Source organism: Ochlerotatus camptorhynchus, unplaced genomic scaffold (genome assembly GCF_037179485.1).
Source record: "Ochlerotatus camptorhynchus isolate MF236.1 unplaced genomic scaffold, CSIRO-AGI_Acam_v1.1 ptg000493l, whole genome shotgun sequence".
Classification (NCBI taxonomy): domain Eukaryota; kingdom Metazoa; phylum Arthropoda; class Insecta; order Diptera; family Culicidae; genus Ochlerotatus; species Ochlerotatus camptorhynchus.
Genome location: NW_027040978.1, coordinates 36,151 through 63,588, shown reverse-complemented (window position 1 = coordinate 63,588; position 27,438 = coordinate 36,151). Strand labels below are relative to the sequence as shown.

At 40.1% G+C, this 27,438-nt stretch overlaps 1 protein-coding gene across 2 annotated transcripts in view; it reads right to left on the bottom strand.

Moving 5' to 3' along the window:
- The window catches only part of LOC135712558 (probable serine/threonine-protein kinase tsuA), a 466,235-nt gene extending 443,561 nt beyond the window's left edge, over positions 1–22,674 (bottom strand). For both annotated transcript variants that reach the window (XM_065235520.1, XM_065235521.1), the window contains exon 1: positions 21,190–22,674. The gene's annotated coding sequence lies outside the window, so the exon portion shown is untranslated. The remainder of the gene's footprint in view (positions 1–21,189) is intronic.
- Positions 22,675–27,438: the final 4,764 nt, after the last annotated feature.

Here is a 27,438-nt window from a genome sequence, read left to right as displayed (position 1 = left end):
AACAATCGTTGTGGTCGTTGATGGTTATGGCAAGGTGCACTTGGCACGTGCTCTGTTGGATTGTGGATCCCAACCCAACCTGATTACCGAGAAGGCTGAAGCGAAGCAAGACGAAAGTTCTTGTCCAGGGAATTGGTGCACAACCACAGAACGTGAGGGAGTCCGGAGATGTTCCAGTAGATCATTGGAACCTTCCACCGAAGCTCTTCCTGGCTGATCCCCAGTTCCATAAGCGTGCGCCAATAGACATGATTCTGGGGATTGAACATTTCTTCTAATTCTTCCAATCGGCGAACAGGATCAACTTGTCTGAATCGCTTCCCACGCTGATCGACAGCGTTTTCGGGTGGTTAGTGTCTGGCTCAGCAAGCAAAGTACCTACTATAAGTCAGGATCCTCCCTGTTCAATCTGGAAGAGAGCATCGAGCGATTGTGGAAGGTTGAAGAGTTGCCGGTCCGGTCCGATTATTCATTAGAGGAGAAGCAGTGCGAAGAACTGTTTTCGTCTACCACTTCAAAAGATCCAGAGGGGCGATACATGGTACACCTGCCTCGTCGATCCAACTTTGACGAGCTGATCGGCTACTCCAAGTCAATGGCACTCAACCGATTCAATTTACTCGAACGAAGACTCGAGCGTAATCCTGAACTGAAGGAAGAATATCACAAGTTTATGGCGGAATATCTCTCCCTTGATCATATGCGTCGTGTTCAAGACAGCAGCAAGAACCAGTCTAAAAGATACTATCTCCCGCATCACCCGGTGGTGAAGGAAGCCAGCACGACGACAAAGGTACGTGTAGTCTTCGATGCGTCGTCCAAAACCTCTACAGGCTTTTCCCTAAACGAAGCTCTGTTAGTAGGTCCCGTGGTACAGGACGATCTCCTGTCAATCATTCTTCGGTTCCGGACGTTTCTTGTCGCACTAGTCAGCGACATTGCCAAAATGTACCGACAAGTCCTACTCCATCCGGACGATACACTCTTCCAGAGGATCTTGTGGAGGTTCAGCCAGTCAGATCCAATCGAAATTTTTGAGTTGATGACGGTGACATATGGCTTGAGTCCATCCTCTTTCCTTGCTACACACACGCTGCAGCAGCTAGCTATTGATGAGGTCAGCACATATCGACTGGCTGGACCAAACCTCGTAAAACACTTCTACGTTGATGACTTTATTGGTGGAGCCCAAACCATCGAAGACGCTGTACAATTGAGGACGGAACTGAGTGAACTTCTGAAGAAAGGCGGCTTCGAACCTCGGAAGTGGACATCCAACCTTCGATCAAGAGCTCAGCCTTTAAAGGAGCTCGTCAAAAAGTCTCTTGGCGAGAAGCTGAGAAGTGCGTTGAAGGTTCACTGAAATCTGGGAGCTGTCCCAATGTCAATCTGGATGAGGATGCGGAATCTTCACATGCAGTTGTCACGCACGATGGAGCAGTTCCACCGGATGCTGGATAGGCTCACCGAAGAGCTGAACGGAAATCATCAGAGGTGTCTTCAATGCTTGGGCAGTGGAGTGAGAAAACAGATGTACCAACGCAAGAGGGCACACCCAAGTAACAATTAGGGTTTTATGAGAGTTCTGTAGACTATGAATTAGACTTGTAGCATGCTATAAAACCGTGATAAATGTTGCTTGGGCAGTCTGCTGGAAGTTAGGCTGTCCAACGAAGGCACCACCAGCACTTTTCGTAGAGATGGCCGGGAATCCAATATCGACGTCATTTTCTACAGTCCGTCGCTGGTGGCAAACATGAATTGAAGAGTGTGCGAAGGGGAAACCCATAGCGACTATCAGGCGATCCGGTATGGCAAAGGCCAACGGAATCCTGTGGCAACTCTTCTCCTCTAGCCACCCAAAGCCTGCAGGGCTGCCAGTAACTCCGCACATCTTATTGTGTGTCACAAGGTCTGTAAATGCTCAGGTAAGTATCTTAGAAAACAAATAAAGTGTGTTTAATACAAGGTAAGTATTCAATGAATAACCATACAGGTTCCCTCCAGGGCATTTCAGTCAATCTAGTCATCCCAGGAAAGGTCAATGTGGTCAATGATCCAGTTAAATTCTATAGAAAGCATATTCATGAAAATCCATGAAGAAAGAGCTGTCGCACGGCATGTTTTTGAGTAAAAACGCAACTGTCCCCTGCTACAGGTTCCCCCGGGGGTATCCAGTTCGGAGAGCGGTCGATGTGGTCACTGATCCATTTGACGTTTAATGAATGCCTATTCATGAAAAACCATGAAGAATGAGCTGTCGCACGGCATGTTTTGGTGTAAAAATGCAATTGTCCTCTGCTCCAGGTTCCCCTGAGGGCATACCGAAGGCCCCAAGAGCGGCCGATGTGGTAAATGATTCACTTTAAGTCTATGGAAAGAATATTCATGAAAATCCATGAAGAAAGAGCTGTCGCACGGCACGTTTTTGAGTTAAAACGAAATTGTCCCCTGCTACAGGTTCTCTCGGGGCATCCCAGTGGTTCCGAGAGCGGCCAATGTGGTAAATGATTCACTTTAAGTCTAAAGAAAGAATATTCATGAAAATCCATGAAGAAAGAGCTGTCGCACGGCATGTATTGGTGTAAAAACGCAATTGCCCCTGCTACAGGATCCCTCGGGGGTATCCCGTGATTCCTAGAGCTGCCAATGTGGTAACTGATCCATTTGAAGTCTAATGAATGCCTATTCATGAAAAACCATGAAGAATGAGCTGTCGCATGGCATGTTTTGGTGTAAAAATGCAATTGTCCTCTGCTCCAGGTTCCCCCGGGGGGCATACTGGATGTTCCGAGAGTGGCCAATGTGGTCAATTATGCATTTAAAGTTTATCGAAAGTCTATTGAGGAGAAACCATGTAGAAAGAGCTGTCACACGGCATGTTTTGAGTGATTAAATGATCTGCCCGCAGTCAGAACCCTTCACCAGAACCGATTCCAGGGAAATGGCCATATCTCGGTTGATTATAAGCCAGTTTTAGTTCTTGGCATATGATTCGTTTTAAAAATGGTTCTTCTTTCGTTGTATTTACTAAATATATATATATATTTAACCAGCATCATATATAAAATTTTTCCACAAATTTAGCAAGTTAGATAAGCCCTCCGGAAACCCGAAATATCTCCGGTATCCGATGACCAGGATTATTTTCGTGGCTACACCGTTGAAAAATATTAGTTTTCCAGTCAAATGCTCTTGGAAGATTTAAAATCCGATCATATTTGATGGGGTTACAACACTCCAAAGTTGACCAAAAATTTGCCTATCCTAGTTATTTTGAGTAACCCCTGTAGTAGTTATTTTCAGTAAGTTGTAAAAATTCGTAGTTTTGTTCTTTATGGCAAAATATTAGACCCGAAAATTCGAAAATTCATAACTTTTGAACAACTGGGCCGATTTTAAAGATCAAAACATCAAACTGGTCATTCGGGGTAATGTCATGGAGTCCTCTGATTGAGTGTGATTCTATTCAAATTGATTACAATTTGAATGAATCTTCAAATACAGTAAACTTTCCAAAATCCGATATCGAGTTATCGAACCATAATAAAAATGAATGTAATGGTAACACTGCAATGGCGATTCCCTTTGGGCTCTAACTCGCTAATGCAATAACTCAATGGTCCCTTCTATATCGAACTCTAGAGAGTTCACTGCAATCTTATTTTCACCAAAAGAGGTCCCTCAAGAGAAACTACTGCATGACTTGCTTGGATGGTGTGCACATCTATCAAAATTTCATTCACACCTTCCGTCAGTGACCAATTCAACCAACAAGACCCACAGACCATTGAGCTTGTCTTGCGCGTAACCATCAATAACAGGATTAGAAAACTGCCTCCATCCGTTGCCCGGCATGACAGCCGACAGGAGAAATGCCGACGACGGACACTGGGAGCTCTACCGGAATCCGTTGTACGCATTTAAAATGGATGTGACAGCACCTTTTTCGGCTCAACACAACAGCTGTCATCCCCCTTTCGCGCCTCCTTCAAATCTACTCATCTCTCAATCGCCGCCGGGCGCAATTCGGATGATTTAGGTGGCTACCCGCCCCCTCGTCCCGTGACATCCACCACCCATTCATTCGATTATGCATCCACTGAAGCGCGCAATGAAGTCGATTGTCGAAATTTTGCTCGTTGTTTGAAGAGCAAAAAATCGCATTGAAATTGATAATTCATGGCCACGTCGCGCTTCGGACTGCCATTTCCCTCTCGGGGCTCATTACAGCAGCGAGCGCTACGTCTGCCGTTATGCGACGAGATTGTCTGCGTTTCTTTCTCGAGTCGTCGTCGTCGTCGTCGTCGTCGGGAATGATCACCGGTCGACGGTAGTCGATGAGATAAAACGAAAAACACCCGAATGGTTTGGTGTGCTCTACTGTTGCATTGTTTCTCTGGTTGCGTTTTTTTCAATGCTGAATGTGTCTCAGTTCTAAATAGAATTCAATTTTTCAAGAATTATTCGAGCAGCTGCCAGCTGCAGTGGAACAATATTTTGAAAAACAATCTTCTAGAACCTCGAGAAGGTAGGTCATCTCAAAACTGCTCGACAATTTGATTAATTTTGTATGACAAAAGCTCTAAAACATGAGTTTTACCGAACGGATTAATGCCGTACAAACGACATATATTTATTACGAAAATGCATTGTTAAGAAGCCGTTGATTGATTTGAATCGAGAATTAAGTACATTTCTAACACCCAACCACGTCGAGAAAAATTCCTCAACCAAAATAGTCCCACTCCCGCGAAATTGTAGGTACCTACCTACAATCATCCAACAATAAGATCAACCATTTGCTCGATTGATCTCGGGCAGTCCGGCGCAGAAACAACGGATTTTTTAGGGTGATGTCAATCAGCCGTCGGTCATTATTATTGCTGATTTCGACAGGCACGGCGGCGGCGGGCCCAGACAAGCTGCAAACGCAGAAGGCCTTGAAATTGAATTTTTCAAATCTATTCACCCGCGCGCCTCCACTCCCACCCCCTTTCAACAGTAACTGACATGTGTGTGTGAATGCGCGCCAGTGCCTGCCTAGATGACTTTGAAAAGAAACGGCAGAGGAGGAAAAACCGACCGGCTAGCGCTGCGTCGATAATGAGAAGAATGGTGCGACTGATGATCGAATTTTTTTTTTCGAGTTCGAGCTTTGTGATTTTTCTTTTACGATTCGCATGTTTCGCACATGGGTCACTTCAGGGCCGCACTCTATTTTTGGCGTGCCTCTGCAACCGCGATGAGCGAGAAGGCGGCGATCGCACGACCGATGCGATCGACTCAAAATCGCAAAAACCTAGGTCGCTCATAGATGGAGTAAAATTTTCCTCGCTCGAGTATCAAGAAAATCGAGGGAAATTCTGCTCAGTCTAGGAGTAACTTAGGTTTTTTTTTGCAAATTGGAGTGAACCGAACCTAAATTTGCGTTGCTTTAATTCGCCGTGCGAAGCCGAACCGAGAAGAGAGTCTCTTGCCCAACCACATTCAAATGATGATGGGTCAATTGTTGTAGTTGGTCCGAGAAAAGTGAACCCAAAAATAGGTGGTTCAAGTGCGCGAGCTATGCTGGCAGCAGCAGCAGCAGCAGGTACCTACCCAGCAAAAAAGAGCATGAAATATGTGCGTTAATAATGATTCCTCCCCCCTCCCCCCTCGGAAAGTGGACCAGCAGACAGCGACTACGAAAAATGGCGGCTGCACAACCGACAAATACACACATGATGGCGGAGGTCATCCGTTTTTAGGGTGCTGAATGCCCTTTTAAGCGGGCAATTATCGCCCCCGCCCCCCCTCCATCCCTGGTGCCTGGTTCTGTTTAGGTACTTTTGAGAAGCCCAAGCCTAAGTGCGGGCTGCAATTGCGCTCTCTAATGGACAATGGTCGGGTCGAAATTGACTCGGGCACTCTGCTCCGGCCGGGTGGCGATGGCGACGGGAGAAATTATGGTGGGAAATTTTTATGGCTATTTTTATTTTTTGGTTTGTTACGAAATTAAAGTGCTCGATTTTCGGTGGGAAGTGCTCGTTGGTGGACAACGCGTGTTTGTTATTGTAAATTAACCCGTGGAGCAACGCAAAAACGGCGGCGATTTTTGCACGAGTAAGTGCGCGGAGGAAATTTAGGTTACCGGAGATTAGCAACAGGAAGTGGTTGAAGCATTGACTAGGAAACATAATTCAGCGTGATGGCTGATGGCTTCAAACTTTGGTAATGAACAGTGGTTTTAAATGTGGAAATCGGCGAAAAGATAATCAACTATAACGGAACTAAAAGGAAATAACTCAACCCACTCCAAAAAGGTTCGTGAACAGGATCGATACAATTAAATGAATTTAATTTAATATTTATTACACCATCTTCAACTTAGTCGTACAGTTTGAATAACTTATAATTAAACATAAACCTTATCTTTAATCCTATTACTAAACACATTTTTAGACAAATTCAAATCGAACTCATCGCTAACGTCATTGAATGCTCGAAGACACGAGTCGAATGGATTATTATGGCCGTAGTTTGTCCTATGATAAGGAACCTCTAGGAGTGGCGAGTGGTGGAAGCGTCTGGGTGGAGCATTCAGTGGAATCTGTTCGAGAAGTGCAGGACAATCGGTGGATCCTTTGATGAGGTCAAAGACAAACAAGCGTTGCATGTTGACTCGCCGGGCAGAAATAGGTTCGAGTTTAATCAGCTGGCATCGATCGACATAGGGAGGAAGATTTTCTGGATCGTTCCAAGGAAGCTGACGAAGAGCGAATCTTATGAACCTTTTCTGCACACGTTCGATCGTCAGAGTCTGTGTTACGTAATACGGCGACCAAAATGGTGCAGCGTACTCCAGGATACTGCGCACCAACGAAAAGTAGAGTGTTTTTAGAGCATATACATTGGTGAGGTCAGAAGCGTGTCGACGGATGAATCCTAATACCGAAAAAGCTTTGGCTGATATAATCCCTACATGATCGTTAAACCTCAGCTTTGAATCGATGGTGACTCCCAGATCGTAGATCGAATTTACCCGTTCGAGTGTCTCTGCGTCCATATAGTATAGCATATTGAAAATAGCATTAGACGAGTTCTTGCGTGGTGCAAAATGTCTATGTTGCAGCTCCAGCGAGCCTAACTGATTTGAAATCAGGTCCTGGTAATTCTCCCAAAATTTGAGCTCATTTGGATGCCAACTCATACTGTCCTTTGAAGTCAGCAGGCAACATTGCACAGTGGTCCAGGAAGCAAAATTAGGTGGAATAAATTAATAACTCGAAAAATATTAGAGATAGCGTATTGATGTCTTCAAAACATTTTCTTGAGAGCTCTATTCGCATTGGTTGCAAGAGTGTCTTAAACGCCAAATTCTACCAGTAAAGTAATTTGGTATCTAACTATTTTTATTTCAAAAGATAGAGAAATGAAATGTGTACGAAAACCAAAGCCAAAAATCAATTATTCTCTCATGTATTTTTCAAACATCACTACAATGTTCAGAGCGATTGTAGTTAATATTAAATTACACATTTTCTTCAAAGATACTATACCAGTACATGTCTTCTGTCAAAAGTTATCGTCAGTTTTGTAGTCTTTTAGGCCAAACTTTCAAGCGTAACATTTCTAAATGGCGCAAGTACAACCGATAGTGTTTCATATCACTTTAAAAAACATATCAAGAAGTACATTTAAGCAACTTTTGATGAAGGTAATTTTTGTTGTTTTTAAATAAATCCGCTTTAAAAATAAGGGTTTTTATTTCATAAATCTACATTGTTCAGATTTCTTTCGATTATTAAAGAACCAGATCGATGATTAACAGTAAAAAATTATATATACAAGTAGATATATGCTACTGACCGTTACAGATGTATTCAACAGATTGCTTTTATCAACAGATCCTGTGATTTCATTTACCAACAGTGCATCTTTGTCCTTAGGCAATCCTGCACTACCAGGTAAAGTCAAGCAGTTAATTTTTGAAAACAAGCTTTATTTATTTATTTTTTTGGTTAAAAAGAGAAGGCTGACTGTGTCTCTTTATTAGTTTTTGTTTGTCTTGTCCCCCCGCCTCGATGAGTCTCGTCGTCGCCTTCTGGTCACCATAGCCGGTCGAACTCCAGACGAAACTAGAACCGCACTACCGTTCATACTGGCGACAACGCTTTGATGAGACAACGAAACCTTACCCCCAAGCTCCTCCCCTGATCCTATCTTTCGACAATGTACCAGTCTAACCTCGAGCAAGCCGCGAGTATTCGGCCCAACTCCTACTAGACACAGAATTTAGTAAAATTTGTTACAAACAAAGAACAATGAACTATCGGCTCCGTCAAGCTAACGCGATTGAGCCTTCCAAATAAACGAACTAGTAAAAAAAGAGAATGCTTCCGTGATAGGTCAACATTTCGTCAGCTCCCACAATGTCGGGCAAAACATCACCAGCCCTCACGAAGTAGAGGTTGCTGAAAATGTAACCAATCTCCACCAGGCTCCTAACATCTTCCCCGAGGAATCCGAGATCACGGCTGACTGAAAACAAAACTTCCAAAAACATGAAGGCTCCAGGTTTCGACAACATCCTGAATCTTGAGTTCCAGATTCTTCAACCATCTGGCACTGATTTTCAATCAGTGCCTCCGATTTGGCTACTTCCCCTCGTGCTGGAAGTTAGCTAAAGTCATCACCATTCGGAAACCTGGGAAGAATCCCAAGTAACCAAAAGTTCCGATAAAAGGCTATTTGTGGCTTAAGCAGCTTGGTTGAAGGTGGTCTATAGAATTCTAAGCAGCCTCATTTTTAAGTCGTTATAAGAACTTGAAAGTTCCGGTACCATAATGGGAGAGCATTCTAAGCAGAGCAATTCTCTACAGATTGACGAATTTTTTAATTTTTTTTTAATTTGTCGGCTCCGATTTTGATGAAAATTTGCACAGTTGTTCTTTTTTAGTAAAGATGCCAATTTGTGTTATCAGTTCTTCAAATTGAATCACGACTACTTTTCTAACAGGGCCTGTGTAAAAATAGTACTAATGAGTTAAAAAATTTATATTGCTGAAACGGTTTGTTCGATTAATTTGGTGTCTTGAGCAAAGTTGTAGATATTATTTTGGCAATAATGCTAAAAATATACACTGTAAAAAAATTCGTGTGTTTCAATAAAAAAAACATATATTTCTTATTAAAAAAATTAATTTCTCATTTTTGAAAATTTTCGTTTTAAGCCTCATTAAAGCTCATAATATTTGCTACAAACTGGCAAAGTTTGGTGATGGTAAACTCAAAAACAAAAAAGTTATGATTTTTTGAAAATTTCACGATTTTTACATTTACATAAAAACACATGTTTTTCAACCGTGTATATTTTTTCAAGAATTGCATTTTAATATTTTGCACAACTTTCTCGAAGACACCAATGCAATCAAGCAAGCCGTTTTTGCAATATAGATATGTTTATTTCATTAGTATTTTTCTACACAGGCCCTATTGAAAAGTTAGGATTCATTACATCTGATACCATGAAAAGGTATCGTTACTAACAAAACTAAAAAATTCATTTGATGAATATTGAGCTAGAACTAAATAAAAGTGAAATGATGCTCAAACTAGCGATTAATTTTCTTTTTTATTCATTGTCTTCAATTTTGCATAGTTGTATCAGTGATCTTAACGGTAATAAGTCAAATACTCAACACTGTAGTAGTGAACACCAAAAACATCTGTCTGTACCTAATGTAGAAATTATACCTATCGATCTGATACTTAAATGAGTTTGAATGGTGAAAACAAGCAGTTGATCACAAAGATTGCTTTTTACCGCATACATCTTAAAAAGTTATCATAGGAAATAAGTGTAACACCATTTGGTTAAAAGGTAAGCATAACCTTCAGTTGTATTTCAATGAAATCATTTTTAAAGTGATGTGATGACGTGATGAGTGAACGAGCATGTTTTATCAGGTGCATTCGGCCGTTCGAGGAAGTCAAGTGCTCGAAAGAGCTGAGGAATATTTCGAATATTACCATCCAGAAATTAAAATCGATTGGATATTCTGAAGCATCAGGATTGAATACTGGTTTTCGCATTTGCACGTCCTGTCGTCTTCGTGTTGATAAACAAGTTCTTTTCATCTCAAACGAGGAACAGCATGTTGCCGGAAGCTCAAAGATGCCAACTACAGTGATAGTACCTGTCGTACCGAGCTGTGAAAGCCTTACAACTGTACCATCAATGACATCAGTTACTTCAGTTCAATCGTACCAAGAATTTACTCAACCAGTCAACATCGAGATATTGAACCGAGGCATTGCAGGAATCCAGGTATCACCGATAGACGTGGGAAAACTCAACTACATCCACTACCCCGAAAAGAAGCACCGTGAAATCAACGAAGGTATTAGAAAGAATCTTTTCAACTTCGAGCCTGAGGCTGACGAAGTGAATGAACTCAAAGAAGTTTTAGAAAACATGAAGGAAAAGTTTTCCAATGCATCCACTGCAAGAAGTGAAAAATTATTAATTTTATCGTTATTGCCTTATTCATGGTCAACACAAAAAGTTATGGATCAATTTAATGCTAGTAGATATACTGCAACAGAGGCTTAGTTGATAAAGGAAGGTCATTCGTCAGAAATCTCCTGCACGAAATTTTCCTGGACGTCCATGAAGAACATGGAATTACTCGAAACGACGCCTTGGCAGACCTGCAATCCTACCGTACATTCCTGTCCAGTGAACGCACGCAACGGCTACAATCTACTAGGGAGGCCGCCCTCAAATTTTACAATCCTGTAAATTTTCAACGCCGCTGACGCACCTTGAGGAAGACTCATTATTTCTATATAACGATGCTTGGCATGAGACTGAGGTAACTAATAATAACAATGACCATACTTTATCAACCGACGTATTTCCAACAATTTCTTCACACAGACAGAATGCGACTGAAATTTTGATTTATTGTCAAAATTTCAATCGCGAAAAGCCCAGCTAAAATGAAGGAAATTTATCAACATTTATTATGCTCATCCTTTTCGGTCATTCTGGCAACTGAAACAAGCTGGGACGAAAGCGTAAAAAGTGAAGAAATCTTTGGAAATGCCTTTAATGTATTCAGAGACGACAGAAATTTTCATGCAACACAGAAGAAGTCAGGTGGTGGAGTTCTTATAGCTCTTTCGGCCAATTTTAACTCAGAAATTATCTTTACACCAAAATTTACAGAATTTGAGCATATTTGGGTGAAATCACACATAGCCGGTGAAACGCACGTGTTCGCCTCAGTGTATTTTCCACCAGACCATGCTCATAAAAGCACTTATGAAGCCTTCTTCCAAAGTGCTGAACAAATTCTATCTGACCTTCCTCCTGAGGTTAAAGTTCACATCTATGGAGACTTTAATCAACGCCATGCTGACTTCATTCTGGACTCTGAAAATGAATGTATCTTACTCCCAGTCGTTGGGGATAATGAAACATTGCAGTTCATATTTGACAAAACTGCTAATTTAGGACTGAACCAAATTAACCACATCAAAAACCAACAAAATTGCTATTTGGACTTTTTACTAACGAATATTTATGAAGATTTCTGTGTGACCGAATCACTAAATCCACTGTGGAAAAATGAAGCGTTTCACACAGCAATCGAATATTCTTTATTTATGCATGAAAACCAAAGACCCAACGACTGCGAATACGAAGAAGTCTTTGAATACAAATTTGCAGACTACGAAAAAATAAAATTTAAATTAAACAGTGTCAATTGGCAATTAATTTTAAGGAATGTAGGAAATGTCGAAATTGGTATAGACGTGTTCTACAAAATTTTAACAGAAATAATTTCGGAAGAAATACCTTTGAAGAAAAAAAGACGTAACAGAAACACACAAAATCCAGCCTGGTTTAACAGACAAATAAAAAACTTGAAAAATCGGAAGCAAAAAGCACATAAAATTTATAAAAAACACAATAGTAGTAATTATTTATTAATTTATTTGGATCTATGCGATCAACTGAATTTAGCTATCAGTACTGCATTTGAAGAATATAATGCAAAAACTGAACGTGAAATAAAGTCCTGTCCGAAGAACTTCTTTAATTACGTAAAAACGAAATTAAAATCTGACAATTTTCCTTCAATAATGCATCTAGACGAAAATGTCGGTGATAGTTCGGAAAAAAACTGTAATCTATTCGCAAAATTTTTTCAAGAAATTTATACGACATTTTCTGAAGAAGATCGTGACCGCGATTATTTTGCATTTTATCCAGAATTTTCAAGGGACATTGGCCTCAATCAACTTCAAGTGCAGGACATTTTGCAGGCTTTAAAAAATTTAGATGCCTCAAAAGGTCCTGGACCTGACGGAATTCCTCCAGTATTTATTAAATGTCTAGCAATGGAACTCACTGCTCCATTGTTTTGGCTTTTTAATATGTCCCTGGAATCCGGAACCTTCCCTAAAATTTGGAAAAGCTCATTTCTAGTACCTATCTTTAAATCTGGTCGAAAATCTGACGTGGTATAGCCATTATCTCTTGCATTCCTAAGCTTTTCGAGTCAATTATCAACGAAAAATTATTTCTCCAAATCAAAAATAGAATTACTGACATGCAACACGGCTTTTTCAATGGTCGTTCGACCTCGACCAACTTACTTGAATTTATAGACTATTCATTGAATGCAATGGATAATGGAAACCACGTAAATAGAAGCTCTCTATACAGACTTTAGCAAGGCATTTGACCGCATTGACATACCGATGTTACTCTTTAAACTGCAAAAAATTGGAATTAAGTCAGGGCTCCTGAAATGATTTGAATCATATTTAACTAACCGCCAACAAATAATTAAATTCAACGGAAAGAAATCGAGCCCAATTCAAGTCACTTCAGGCGTCCCCCAAGGCTCTCATTTGGGACCTCTCCTTTTTATTCTATACGTAAACGACATATCTTACATTCTCAAAAAACTTAAATTGCTTATTTATGCCGACGACATGAAGCTCTTTTAGGAAATAAGAAATGAAGAAGACATCAATATATTCCGGAATGAAATACACATATTCTACATATGGTGCAAAAAAAGTCTACTAGAATTGAATGTAAAAAAATGTAACTTAATATCATTTAGTAGAAAAAGAACAACTTCAAATATTTCAATTGCATTAGGAAATCAAACTGTAGACAAATGTGAAAGAGTTAGGGATTTAGGAATTATCTTAGACTCTAAGCTAACTTTCATAGACCATTACAATACAATTATTCACAGGGCAAATAACATGCTAGGTTTTATCAACCGCTTTTGCTATAACTTTCAGGACCCTTACACAATTAAAACACTATATATTGCCTATGTGAGGTCAATACTGGAATATTGCAGCATTGTATGGTCTCCATTTTCAATCACGCACGAAGAAAGATTAGAATCAGTACAAAAACAATTTCTATTATATGCTCTTCGTAAATTAGGTTGGACTTCATTTCCTCTTCCATCATATGAAGCACGCTACATGCTTATAAACATACAAACATTAAAATAGCGTCGTGAATATGCAATGGTTTCATTTGTAAATGATATCGTTTCGCAGCGAATTGACTCAACAGAACTTTTATCAAAATTAAATTTCCATGCACCCACTCGGCAACTCCGAAATCGAAATTTATTTACCATAAAACATCATCGCACAAATTATGCAAAATATGGGCCATTAAACCGCATGATGGCCTCTTACAATAAACACTGCGAAACCATTGACTTTACAATGTCTTGGCATAAACTAAAGCAATATTTTTATTCCATAAGAAATAACAACTCATAAAAGAAAAGACAAGAAAGCTGACACTACTTTTTTATATAAATATATATTTAAGAAAACAAAACTGTATTAGTTGTACTAGTCTACGTTGGTTGACGAAATAAATAAACATTTGAGTAAACATTAATTTGGTGGAAGTTCCAGCGATATTGATCTTTTAAGATAATGTTTTCCATCTGAGATACGTGTTACCACTAATTTATCAGAGGTATACAAGTGGAGCGACTCACCCCAATTTATGTATCCACAAATCTGCATGAAAATCGTCACCAGTAAAAGAAATCCAGAATATATTTGTGTCACTTAGGCTGATGTAAATTGTGATTTTTATTTTATGATATAAGAAATGCGAAAATTTCCCGCCAAGTTTTCAGAAACGTATGAACTACTGTTCATCAGCCAAAATGTATATATCTCCTTAACAGCTTTGCCAAATACAGTAAATTTCTAGCTTTTCAGGATCTCGAGATATTATACATGCGAAGATTTCACGTATATTATAGCGCCGCGCAGTGAGAAAATTATGTACTGTCGACCAACGAAAAAGTTTTGATCTCCTGGACAACTTTGCCGATGACAGTTTAGCAGGTCTCGAAATATATCTAATGCGAGAATTGCACGTGTATACAAGTGCAATGATGTGAAAAAAAAATTGAATTTCTGTCCACCAGCCAAAAGACCTTTGGCCCCCTGAAAAAGTTTGCCGAAGACAGTAACTTTCTATCTGGTCAAAATCTCGAGATATTTTATATGAGAATCTCACGTGTTTACTAGCGCCGCGTATTGAGGAAATTTTGAACTATTGTGCACCAAGAAATAGGCTTTGATCACATCAACAACTTTGTCCGCGACAGTAACTTTCTATCTGGTCATGATCTCGAGATATATCACATGCGATAGTTTCACATGTATTCTAGCGCTACGTAGTGAGAAAATTCTAAACTATTCTCCACCAGCGAAAAGGTGATGATATTAAGAACAACTTTCCCCAAAACATCAACTTTCTATCTGGTCAGGATCTCGAGATTTTCCATGTTGTAACCAATTAAGTCAAATCCCACGTAGTATGGTCACAGTTTACGCGGTTTCCATTCAATTTTCTCTACTATCTGCATTTTTTGGAGGTTAACTGTGATAAAAGTTTAGCTTGCTTTGATCAAAACAAGTTTTTTAAAGAATACCCGTTGGTTTCATATCGATTGGTAGCACGGCTGCAAAATGGAAATGGAAAACTCACACTGTTGTACAAATTACAACGCGCGTGTACTCGTGTTACAAAAGTTGGCGCGAGTAACGGAGGGTTAAGGATTGGTTTTTGAAGGAGTTTGCTCCTAAGGTAACGGCATTTTTGGATGGTGCTAAACTGCCGGTAAGGGCCGTCTTAGTGTTGGACACCTGTTCCGCACATAGCAGCGCCGATGAGCTTAGAACTGCAGATGGAGCAATCTCTACGACCTTCCTACCACCAAACACAACAGCCTTGTTGCAGCCAATGGACCAAAACGTCATCCAGATGGTCAAGTCCAACTACAAGCAAAAGCTTATGCGTGAGCTTCTTGGACGCCAAGGAGAATTCGATGACATGGTCAAGAGAATCAACATCAAGGATGCTATGTTTTGGGTAGCCGAAGCTTGGGACGAGGTACCGGCTGATTCCATTGCCAAGTCATGGAAAATTCTGTACACAGAACCAGAATTCGATGATGAAGATGACATCCCGTTGGCGGTTGTACGAGAACGCTTACTTTCGATTCAGCAGAAATTGATGGACCAGGACAATACCGTACACGAAGAGGACGTGGAGTTTGACGTCCTGAACGACGATGATATTGTGAACATCGTTTTGCACCCGAACACATCGTTCTACGATGGCGAAAATACGTTTTCAACTGTCGAGGGAGCAAATGCTTCATCAGTTTTGGAACCACACCAGATTGATGTGGATGACGAATCTGAAAATTGTGTTTCAAATGAAACAGCTTTATCGGGAATCGATCAATTAATTGCTTGGACAGAGGAAAACGGAATTTCATTGGAAACATAGTTCCTGCTGCGAGAAGTACGTAGCAATGTTCTGGAGAAAATAATTGATTCACGGAATGTAAATGTTTGATTTTTATATCTCTTTCTTTGTTACTTTTATGCATATAACTACTCAAGAAGTTGTTTTTGTCTTTCCTGAAATAAATTGATTTACAGAACGTAAACGTTTGATTTTGTTGTTTGGCGACTGAATTTGTTTTATTATAAATAAACAAATATCACAAACAGAGAAGTAAAAAAACATATTTTTTCTCAATTTCCGAGCTAAATCAAATCTTTTCAAAAAGGACATTTTAAATTGAGGTGACAATTTTCAAAGCAGATTCAAAACTGAGTCTGAACTTTTTTGAAATGAGTTCAAACTTTCGAATAAGTCTTCAACATTTTTCTTACTGTGACTTAGCTTTTCTGTTATTCAATTCTTTTTAAAGTTGTCAAAGCTTTCCAGAAGTGATCCAACATATCCCTAACCCAAGCTTTGGTTTCACATTTTCTGGAGTGAGGCCACATTAGCAGATTTAATCCCTTTCCTAAATGAATTCAAGGTTCCTGCATTGATTCAATTTTTTCCGAACTGAATCCAAACTTGTCAGACCGGGTTTGACATTTTCCCCCAAATTTTTGTTAACTGCTTTGGCAAGGACACTATCTTGTTTAGGTCATCTAGCTTTCCTTAAAGTGTAGAAAGTTTTTCGAAGTGAACCGACACTTTTTTGAACTTAAATTTTCCAAACGGAGACCAACCTTTTTCTGAAGTGGTTCAAAACCTTTCTTAGGGAGTTCAAACTTTTCTGTTGAGTGATTGAATTATATTTTGAATGTTAGTATGAGCTTTCCTGAAGTGGTTTAACTAACTCCTTACGTAGACTCTGCTCCTCTAGACCCCTTTCTCGTTCTGGTGAGATTCACATCCTTTGAAAAGTCGGCTGAGATTTTAAAGAATGGACCTTCGTGTGTTCATATCTGATAGTAGATTTTTTAAGTAGGCACAATTATTGAGAAAACTTTGTTTACATCCACAAAAGTACGTAATTTTATTGAAATTTGGGTTTCTTGAACAGCCAAGTTGGATTTTGGCTCCGTCCTTTGGAATAACAGGCTTGGATTTTATATAATAGACCTTTGTTATTTCAGACGTAATTGTTAATTTTTTTGAAGCCAGGTTGGACTTCGGTGCTAAGGTTTGAAATTTATGCTTGGATTTTATAGAATAGAACTTGCTGAATTCATACGTGAGGGTTGAATCGAAGGGTACGCAATGCAAAGAACCAGCGCGTTGAACTTAAAATGCATTCAAAAGTACTTAAAGTAATTAATGCGTTTTGAAGTAGTAATTAAAATTTTCGATCCGTAATTAATGTAAAAAATGTAATTAATGTACTTTATTTACGAAATTTCGACTGTATTTAAGGAGTTAAAAAGTAGTTAATATTCTACATTGTGTAATTAATGTAATTAAAGCAGTAGTCAATGGAATTAATTTAATTACAGCCGTTGCTTGCGTTCGAGTTAAAGGTTATTGCGTGTCCCTAAGGTGGAATTCACAAAAGTACGTATTTTCATAGAAACTTTGATTTTCTGTTTTGTAAAGTTGAAATTCGGCTCCGATCTTTGGAAAATAGTTTTAGATTTTATAAAATTACCTTTGCTTAATCCATACGTGATGCTAAATTATTTTAGCAAGGACAATTTTTTAGAAAACAGTGTTTAAATTCTCAAAAGTACGTATTTTCTTAGAAATTTGGGTTTCCTTTTCAGCCAAGTTGAATTTCGGCTCATATCTTTGAAAAATAGGCTTGTATTGTATAGAATGGACCTTGCTGATTTCATACGTGATGATTTTTTTTAAAGACACCCAAAAACCAGGTTTAAATTGACAAAAGTACGTATTTTTATTAAAATTTGGTTTTTATGTTCAGCCAAGATGGATTTTGGCTCCTTACTTTGAATATTGGACTTGGATTTTGTTAAATAGATCTTCCAGGATCCATACGTCTGGTTAGATTTTTTGAAGCACGCACAATTGTTGAGAAAACTGGGTTTAAATTCACAGAGTAAGCATTTTTATATCAATTTGGGTTTCCTGTTCTGCATGTTATATTTGAATAAGGAGAAACGTTCGAAAACAGAACGCTTTTTATATATAAGAACTATTAAGTTTGTGGTATTTCGCTTGATGGTTTACACGAAATTTATCAAAACCCAAAAATTAGTTGCTTTGATTATATTCATCCACATTATTACATTATGTTCTACCTTAAAAGGATGCAAAAACTTATGCGCGAATGTCATGTTGATAACCCGAGTGTTACACATAATAAAATCAACATTTGTGGCTACTGTTATGCATGAGTGTCAAAAATCGCGACTTCAAAGAAGTATAAGGCTAAAGCAAAGGGTAAGAAGTAAAGTAAACGTTTGAAATAAAAGCTTTAGATGTGATGTAAATCAAATTTTGAATGGTTTGTTTTTATTCCCCCCCCCCCTTGACTGGTGCACGCATCGAGTGACAAAAGAAAATCTTGTGATTTGTTCCGGCCTTATTGAATTGAAAAAACCACGAAGCTCGAAGAACAATTTCATGAATTGACCACGGTTGTTCCTGATCTTCCAGAGGGTCACCCTGTGGTGTTCAGAGTCCAAATTCCGAATATAATTCTCGAAGAATGCCACTATTGAGTCCTGCAATCAATAAAATACCATCACCGAGTGTAGAAAACATTCGCATTTCAAGCTTATTGCATATCGCATATTAGCTTATTGCGTGCTCTCAACTTAGTGTTCTAGATGCACTTCCACAGTTATTAATTGAGAGCTTTCGATGCCTGTACCATTTTTGCATTGGTATAATTGTGTGGCAAGGCCAATCATACTTCTATGCCCAGGGAAGTCGAGAAATTTTCCAACCCGAAAAATTCCTAGACCGGACCGGGAATTGAACCCAGCCACCTCCAGCATGGTCTTGCTTTGTAGCTGCGCCTTTACCGACTGAGCTAAGGGAGGCCCCTCAGTTCACCTCAAACGAAACTAATTGAGTTCTACAGGCTGACAAAATCGGGTCACCACTGCATTCAAATTACGAATGAATATAAAATAAATATATTCATTTGAATTAATTAATTTTAATATACACAGCAGATAACCGAGTTTCAATATGCAAAACAACCCCTCTTTCAGCCTTTAGATGCATCTAAATTGTTTAAACCCTTTAAGATATCATGAACCTTGATTTGACTTATGCTGATGTCACTTGAAAATTCTGGATAAGATTAAAAATATTCACGGTCACGGTCGTCTTCTGAAAACGTAGTATAGATTTCTTGGAAGAAATTTGCAAAGAAATTACATATATCATCCGAGTTCTCACCTACCCTATCGTCCAAATGCATCTTTGAGGGAAAATTATCAGATTTTAATTTGGTTTTCACATAATTGAAGAAGTTCCGAGAACAAAATTTTATTTCAAGTGCAGTTTTTAAATTATACACCTCAAATGCCATATTCACGGCCAAATTTAACTGATCGCAAATGTCTAAAAAGCATGCCAAAATTTCTTTACTATTATATTTTTTTTATAAAATTTTTGCTTTCGATTTTTTAAATTTTTCAGTTCCCTGTTGTACCAAACTGGATGTTTTGCATGACTCTGACGTCTTCTTCTTTTAGTTGGCACAATTACATGACCATTGTAAAGAGGATTACAGGTTAATTTCTAATGAATATTCTAAATAAATTCTGAGAAGAATGTAAAGGGAGTTCTTATGAGAGCTTCAAAGAAATTTCGAGAGTATTTAATTCTGAGGTAACTATAAAGATTATTTAAAGTTCCAAGAGACTTCCGTGAAAAATATCAAGGGTTTCTAATTTTCAATTAAATTTCTAAACCATTGATTCGTCGTTCTACGTCAACAATGCGGTCGTGCTTTGGAAACAACACTCAACTTTTTTTTTGGCGCTCGGTGTCAGCCCTTGAGCGAATGATTAACTTTGACTTTTAATGGTTTCGATTGTAAATCTGTTCTCTTATAACGGAATGTCATGTTTAACCAAAAATAACATATATTTAACGTAATTCGAAGCCACATTTCTTATAAACTTGGCATTTGTCTTAAAAGGCACTCTGCTACCATTTTACTTTGATTTAATTGAATAATTCACCAGAGAAGAAGACGAAGACGAAGATATTAACGGCATAATATGAGATGGTTCCATTGTTCTTAAACGTACTGTTTTGTTACAAGGACTCAACATCAGTTAGGTTAACTTTGACATAGTCGAGTATTAGTACAAGACACTGAAGAAGTCTGCACATTGTAGACGAAATACGCGTATCTGTCAAGGATAAGCAAATAAAGTAGTGGAATTAAATAGAAAATACTAATCCTTCTCACTCTCATTATACAGGTATTCCACTAAAACGCCCACATTCATCAGGATAAAATGATGTTAACTGTCATAATACCAAAGCTGACAAAGGCATGTCAATGCTCTGACATAGCACGCCTGTCTCGTTGCCGTGAACCGAACTTGTTCACAGCATTGCCACGCATTTTGCAGGTATGGTATTATGACTGTTAATAAATATTGCATTTCCTTATTTCAATTACAAAACAAAGTTTAACGTGAAACATCTTAATAATTATGTTCTTGTAACCATGCTTTAAAAAAATTGCTATTCATAATGAAAAATTGAATAAAACTGGATGATTTCTACAAAAAATTCGAAGATTTCAAACATCAACTGTTTGCCTGGATGCATAAAAAAAACTGGAAACAGTTTAAACTGGAATATTGACATCACTGTTTGCTCCTGCCCCATATATAGCGTACTTTGAGCACTAATTCATTTGTTAATTGTATTTGGATATTATGTGTCTAACCAGAAAACATCATTGACTGGACTGGGACCCGAATCCATCACAGCCAAAGCATACGGGATGCCCCAAATCAAGCACCCGTCTGTTATAACGAAAATAATTCCATTCACAGCAATTTCAATCGAACCATTTCGAGCCGCAAGTAGCACTTTTCGCCACTCTTATTGTCCAAAACTTTGCCAACTACCTAGACCCCATGAAACTCCCCCCGTGAAAAATGATAAATGATGCCATTCGTTCCAATAGCTGTTAACGTCACTCACCCACCGCAACGGGGGACCCTCTATTTAAAATGAACACACAAAAATCCACTTACATTTATGCTATTCCAATCAAATAAAATCCCTCCCCGCACACGAACACCACCCCCCAAAGCGTGCCAAACTAATTTGCATCTCAATGGACGAGTGCGTCTGCCCAGAGTCTGTGGCCCCAGAACAATGCGTATGCGACTTACCGATCAAAGCACCAAAACACGACGGCTGCGGGGGAATTTCAGCAACCTTGCTCTTACAGCCAAAAGAATGTCAAAAGTTAATCCGTCTCGTCACTTAATCCATCCGCGCACTACTGGGTCACGCACGCACTTGCTTTGCATGTAAGCATCTTTCTCGCTCCCTATATCTCTCTCTCTCTCTTTCTGGGGGCACTTGTCACAAACGACGCACTGATTCTTTTTTTTTTCTTTCTTTAAACTGCGCTGCTACCGAAAATAGAGAAACGAAAACAAATCTCAGATTTCCTAGCTTCGCTGGATGCTTCAGTGCGTGTATGTGTGTATGTGTATGTATCTGTGCAAGACGACGGTTAACTGTAAATCTCTTCTCGTCACAAGCTTCTCGGCTAGCTCACATCACTTTCTCACTAAACGATCATTTTCTAGGCTTAAATTTTCGTTGCTTGTTTTGCTTGTTTGGTCAAAGCCCAAAGCGATAATCACTCCGCTCTCGACGCCGACGTTTGTCTCACTTGTTTCCGTTTTCACCTCTCGGATAGATCATCTGATTTTAATATTTTCCAACTGCACACTGAAACAAATCACCGACTGCTTCTTCCGAAAAGCCAACGACGGCGGAAGATGATTTAGTGGAGCCGGGGACTTTCCCGATGGGCTTCCTTTTGCCTTGCTGTGTTGTGTTTCGTTTCCACTTGTCGTTATCGATGCGATCAAACTTTTCACCGACCATCCAACTGTTTCACAGTGCTTCTGTTTTATTTACTCATCACCTCACTCGGCGGCTCCTCAGCTTCTCCGCGTATAGGTATTTTTTTTTTATTTGCGAGCTCGGCCGCAACAAATTTACATATAATTTTCCACTCGACAGAGTAAAATTAATTAATGAACTACGTTTTTTTTTTGTTACCACTTGCGCACACACACACTCTCCTGCCTAGCTATCGCCTTTCAGATGTGGGCGAAACTTTTCACTGAACTGTTTTGCTTCAGTGCAACTGACTGATCCTTCCACGATTCGGCAGCGGCAAAATTTCCCCCAAAAACGCAAAACAACCGAATTCAGCACGGGCTAATGTTTGGAACCAATGCTTGCCGTGAACACTTGTTTCAGCCAAACGCAATCGACTACAATAGGTGTCTAATTAACTGCACGAAAGAACACAACCATTTCACTTAGCTTCTATCAGTTGAACACAAAATCGTCGCTTGTTCGCCCATTCAAGTCTCCCTTCGGAGGAAAACAAACAAGCCGCCGGCTCGGGGAATCGAATCCGCGCACTGCAACCCTAAAACTCCAACCGACGGACACCCGACGGACGACACGGGACACACGGAATAAGGGATGCAGGGGACTGCTAAAGCTTCCACTCTGATGTGTGCGCCACACACTCCTTTCCACTTCTCTATGGGCAGCGCAGTGTGGGGGGGAAAGAAAACGGTAAAAACAGCAACACAGCACAGCGCGTTATGCTGATGTCGTACCTCTAGACCGACTGACCGAGTAATACAGTATTCGGGCGGTTCGAACCCGATCCCCCATCCGTCGGAGAGTAGAGCTCCAATGACGACGACGACGACGACGACGACGACCACGACGAAGACGACGATTTGCGGTGCAGAGACCGAATAGCGATGGAGAAGAAGACAATCTTTCGCAAAGACAGTTGGAGCTGCGGCGACAGCAAATGGCAGCCACTCAGCAACGGAGGGGGTGGGTGGTGTATTGGCGCTCACTCTCGCTTCCTATGTTGGGCGATCGCACTCGATCGTCGGCGGGGCGATCGGGAAGGCACTCACCGTTATTGAGTGAAAGAGCGAGAGCAGTATGTAAATCGCTCTCTCTCACGGATGGATCCGATGGCTTGTACTTGTGATGAAAGATTTCAACCGTGAGTAAGCGACGAACCTTGAGAATTTGCAAACGCTTATTTGATTGAGCGGGGGGAGAAATGCTTCGAGAGTGAAATGGTTCTCTTCCGGATTGGAGCGTTGGGTCGTGTTTGACGAGGAACGATTGCTGGTTGTGAAATATTTCAGCTTTCGTGGGTTGATGTTAGTAAGTTATAATTGAAGAATCGTTAAAAGTTTATCCTCATTTTGAGACGATTCGTACCAGAACAAGCATGGCATTTTGTGCGGTTCACAACGAGTTTGAAAACATTCTTTGTTTCCTGCCCTTGGATTGTTCTATTGCCGAGAACGGGAAATCATGCTTTCGAATTTCAATAACAGGTTCTAATATCAATAGGCAGAGAGCAGCCAACAATTTCAAGGCGTAACTAAATCTCTAAGCAAACGACTGTTGCTATCTTAAACCCTGAAAAAAAAATTAAATAAAAATATTGAAACATTGCTTAATGAATAATCCATTGTTTTTTGTATTTAGTTTAGCAAATTTTCAATTTCATTCAAAGTGTTTTTATGTTATTTCATACGCGAAGTTAGCGATTTTCAGAGTTGGTTGGAAATGCTAACATGAAGCTTTAGTGTGATAATTTATTAGCTAGAGAATGATCTTTTAGAAGAGTAGGTGGATAGTTCCATTAGAGTACGGCAGTATGAAAATTGAATAGAAGTTGAAAATGAGCGAAGGGCCATTAATGCGACAGTTTTTAAAGATAGACGCACATCTTTTGCCTAACCCGTACGATGTACGCGGAGACTTGAAGTATGTCTCCAAGTCTACAGGCAAAAAATGTGCGTCCCTCTTTTGCTCATAAACTGACTGCGGCTGTGGAATAGTTCTAGCGACGTTTTCTGGTGAGTGAATAATAAGTTGAACTATTTACCATACCATATCATAGGTCTTGTTCATATGAACAACTTTTTCCAAGGCGGGAACCTTCTATCTAGACAAGATGTTAAGTTAGGGCACATTATGAAAAAAAAATGTAACACTAGTGCCACCTAGTGAGTAAAATCTGAACTAAACTCTTTACCATAAAATAGTTCTTGTCCATCTGAACAACTTTACCCAAGATGGGAACCTTGAATGGGAATGGTGATATAATTACGAACTAAACACTGATCTTTGAGATAGGTACAGTCTACCTGAAGAAGTTTGCAGAAGACGGGAACCATCCGCATGAATAGGATCTGTAGATAGCGTTATATAATGTGTACATGCTTGATGGCGCAACTGGTTTATTTTCGTTTAAGCGCCATCTAGTGAGTAAATGATGACATACTTATTTACCTTACCCATCAGGCTAAGGCCTTGTTGTCCTCTGCTGTCCGAAGAAGTCGTCTCTACTCTACTCGATCCATGGCCACACTTCGAAGTCAGGTCGCCTTCTACTTGGTCGATCCACCTTGCCCGCTGCGCACCTCTTCTTCTTGTTACTGTTGGGTTGCTTTCGAGAACCATTTACGACGTACTTAGCCCACCGTAGTCGCCCAATGGTTGCAATGTGGACGATGGATGGTTCTCCCATCTGGTGCAATTCGTGGTTCATTCGCCTCCTCCGCGTTCCGTCATCCATCTGCACTCCACCGTAGATGGTACGCAAGACCTTCCGTTCGAAAACACCAAGGGCGCGTTGGTCCTCCACGAGCATAGTCCAGGTCTCGTGGCCGTAGAGGACCACTGGTCTTATCAGCGTCCTGTCGATAGTCAACTTCACCAGTGAGCCCAAATACACGAACTCGTCGACCACCTCGATTTCGTCACCGTCAATCTGAACTCGAGGTGGGATGCAAACACTGTTTTCCCTAGAACCTCTTCCTTTCATGTATTTTGTCTTTGCTGCGTTGATGGCAAGTCCAATCCGTCTAGCGTCAGCCTTCAGTCTGATGTACGTTTCCGCCATCGCACACTGGGGACAAAATCGAAACAATGTGTTAAAATTCAATAACTTCGGTGCTCGCTGGAACAAGAGAATAAAAAATAGTCATTCTTATAGCAAAAAGTCTCAGGAATTGATTGGAGTGGATTTCATTTTGGGCACGATAGAGTATGTTGGGGTTTTTCACAGTTTTGCCCTAAAATCTCCTATTTTGCATGATTTGAATGCTGTATCTCAAGATCCTGACTATTCAGACGGATGATTTCTTGGGCAAAGTTAATCAGGGGGTCAAGGACTATTGGATGATGGACAGAACAATTCAGAATTCCTCCGCTAGGCAGCGCTAGTGAGCATTCGAAGTGTATATGTTTGTGCTGCTGTATCTCAAGATCCTGACTGTTTAGACGGATGATTTCTTGGGCAAAGTTGATCAGGGGGTCAAGGACTGTTAGATGATGGACAGAACAATTCGGAATTCCTTCGCTAGGTGGCGCTTGTGAGCATTCGAAGTGAATATGTTTGCGCTGCTGTATCTCAAGATCCTGACTATTTAGACGGATGATTTCTTCGGCAAAGTTGGTCAGGAGGTCAAGGACTATTGAATGATGGACAGAACAATTCGGAATTCCTCCGCTAGGTGGCGCTAGTGAGCATTCGAAGTGAATATGTTTGCGCTGCTGTATCTCAAGATCCAGACTATTTAGACGGATGATTTCTTCGGCAAAGTTGATCAGGGGGTCAAGGACTGTTGGATGATGGACAGAACAATTCGGAATTCCTCCACTAGTTAGTGCTATCTATGATCTTCTCTGGCTATTACGTCCCAACTGTAACTTAACGCCTGCTCTCAACTTAGTGCAGTTGTTAATTGAAAGCTTTCCAAGCCTGTTTGATTTTTACATGTATATATGGTGTGGCAAGTACAGTAATATACTATGCCCAGGGAAGACGAGAAATTTTCCAATCTGGTCTCAAAGTTCCGTGCCATGATGTCGGTGTCATCGGCGAAACCAAGCAGCTAAATGGACTTCCTGAAGATCGTGTCACTCGTGTCTATCCCAGCTCTTCTGAGCACACCTTATAACGCGATGTTGAATAGCAGACACGAAAGTTCATCACCTTGCCGTAACCCCCTTCGAGATCCAAAGGAACTCGAGAGTGTCTCCGATACTCGAACAACGCACATTATTCGATCCATCGTCGCGTTGACCAATCGCGTCAGTTTATCCGGAAATCCGTACTGGTGCAAAGGATTTCATATCCATGGTTTATAGACCTTGTATTCTTGAATATCTTTGCAGAAGAAAGCAACATCCTTGGAGTTGTCATTTGATCATAGGTAGGACTTCGTGTTCGAGAGTTTGTGCTCGTCTATCATAGTTTAGTTTAGTTAAATTTAAAAATGTATTGTTGTTGCCAGTAAAAGAGGTTGTTCCAGTTAAAAAAAAACTACAAGGAACAGCCCTATGGGGTTGCACGCTATGGTGACGTAGGACTAAGTGGTATTATATAATATATGGTATTTGTATGACTATAATTGCCCTGAAAAGAACCTTTTGATATGAATTTTAGTTGGGACATATTCAGAAATTTAACTCTTTTGGAAATGGTAGTACAGGCTTCAAGCCTTTGGAAGATGATGATGACGCAAATCGGACCGGACAATCCCATATTCTTCGGTTCAACTGTCTGCTGCTGGACAGGGGTTGAACTGGTGTCTGTGACAGGTTGAAAGGCCGCAGAATATCAGTGTTCACCCAGTTAAAGCTCATCCCCTTTATAGTTTTTCTCGTTAAACTCCTTCTCTCAACAATTTGGCAAATCTTAGCCTTTAGCAGAAAGATGCTTAACACTTTTTTCGGCGAATTTATGATCCTGTTTCACGTCATGGTTCTTCTCTATGCCTGTTCAGATGAATTAGTACTTTGATTTATTTTCTCTACTGCACTAAATCAAACGAGTAGAAATAAGAAGGGATGTCGGTAAAGCGCTCATCTATCATCCAAAACAACAAACGTATCAATGAATGTATTTGCCGTCGAGTTATTAGCGAAACAGAAAGTCGATGAAGAGAATCGATCAAAATCACTTGCACCCTTGCAGTTTGGTTACAAGATTATAACTCTGGAGAGCATTTTGTGTGGTCGTTGGGGGCGTGTGGTTCTGAATATGCAATTGCATCCTCCCTATTCGCACACGCCCGAAGATCGGAGGCGAATGCCACTTCGACTTATTTCGTCTACTAACGACTCTTTGATGACAGTGTTTGGGAAGCAGCAATGCTATATCGACGTTTTTCGTCTAGAAAGGACTGTGTTGGGTAAGCAGCATATGCATGTACGTAATTTGTTCGGGAGTAGCCTCACCCTACCCTAGCTACGCCACTGTCGTTTGTACAGAAACTCTCCCAAACTCTCACCATGTAGCATCGAACCATCTCTCCTCTCGTACGGACATTACCACG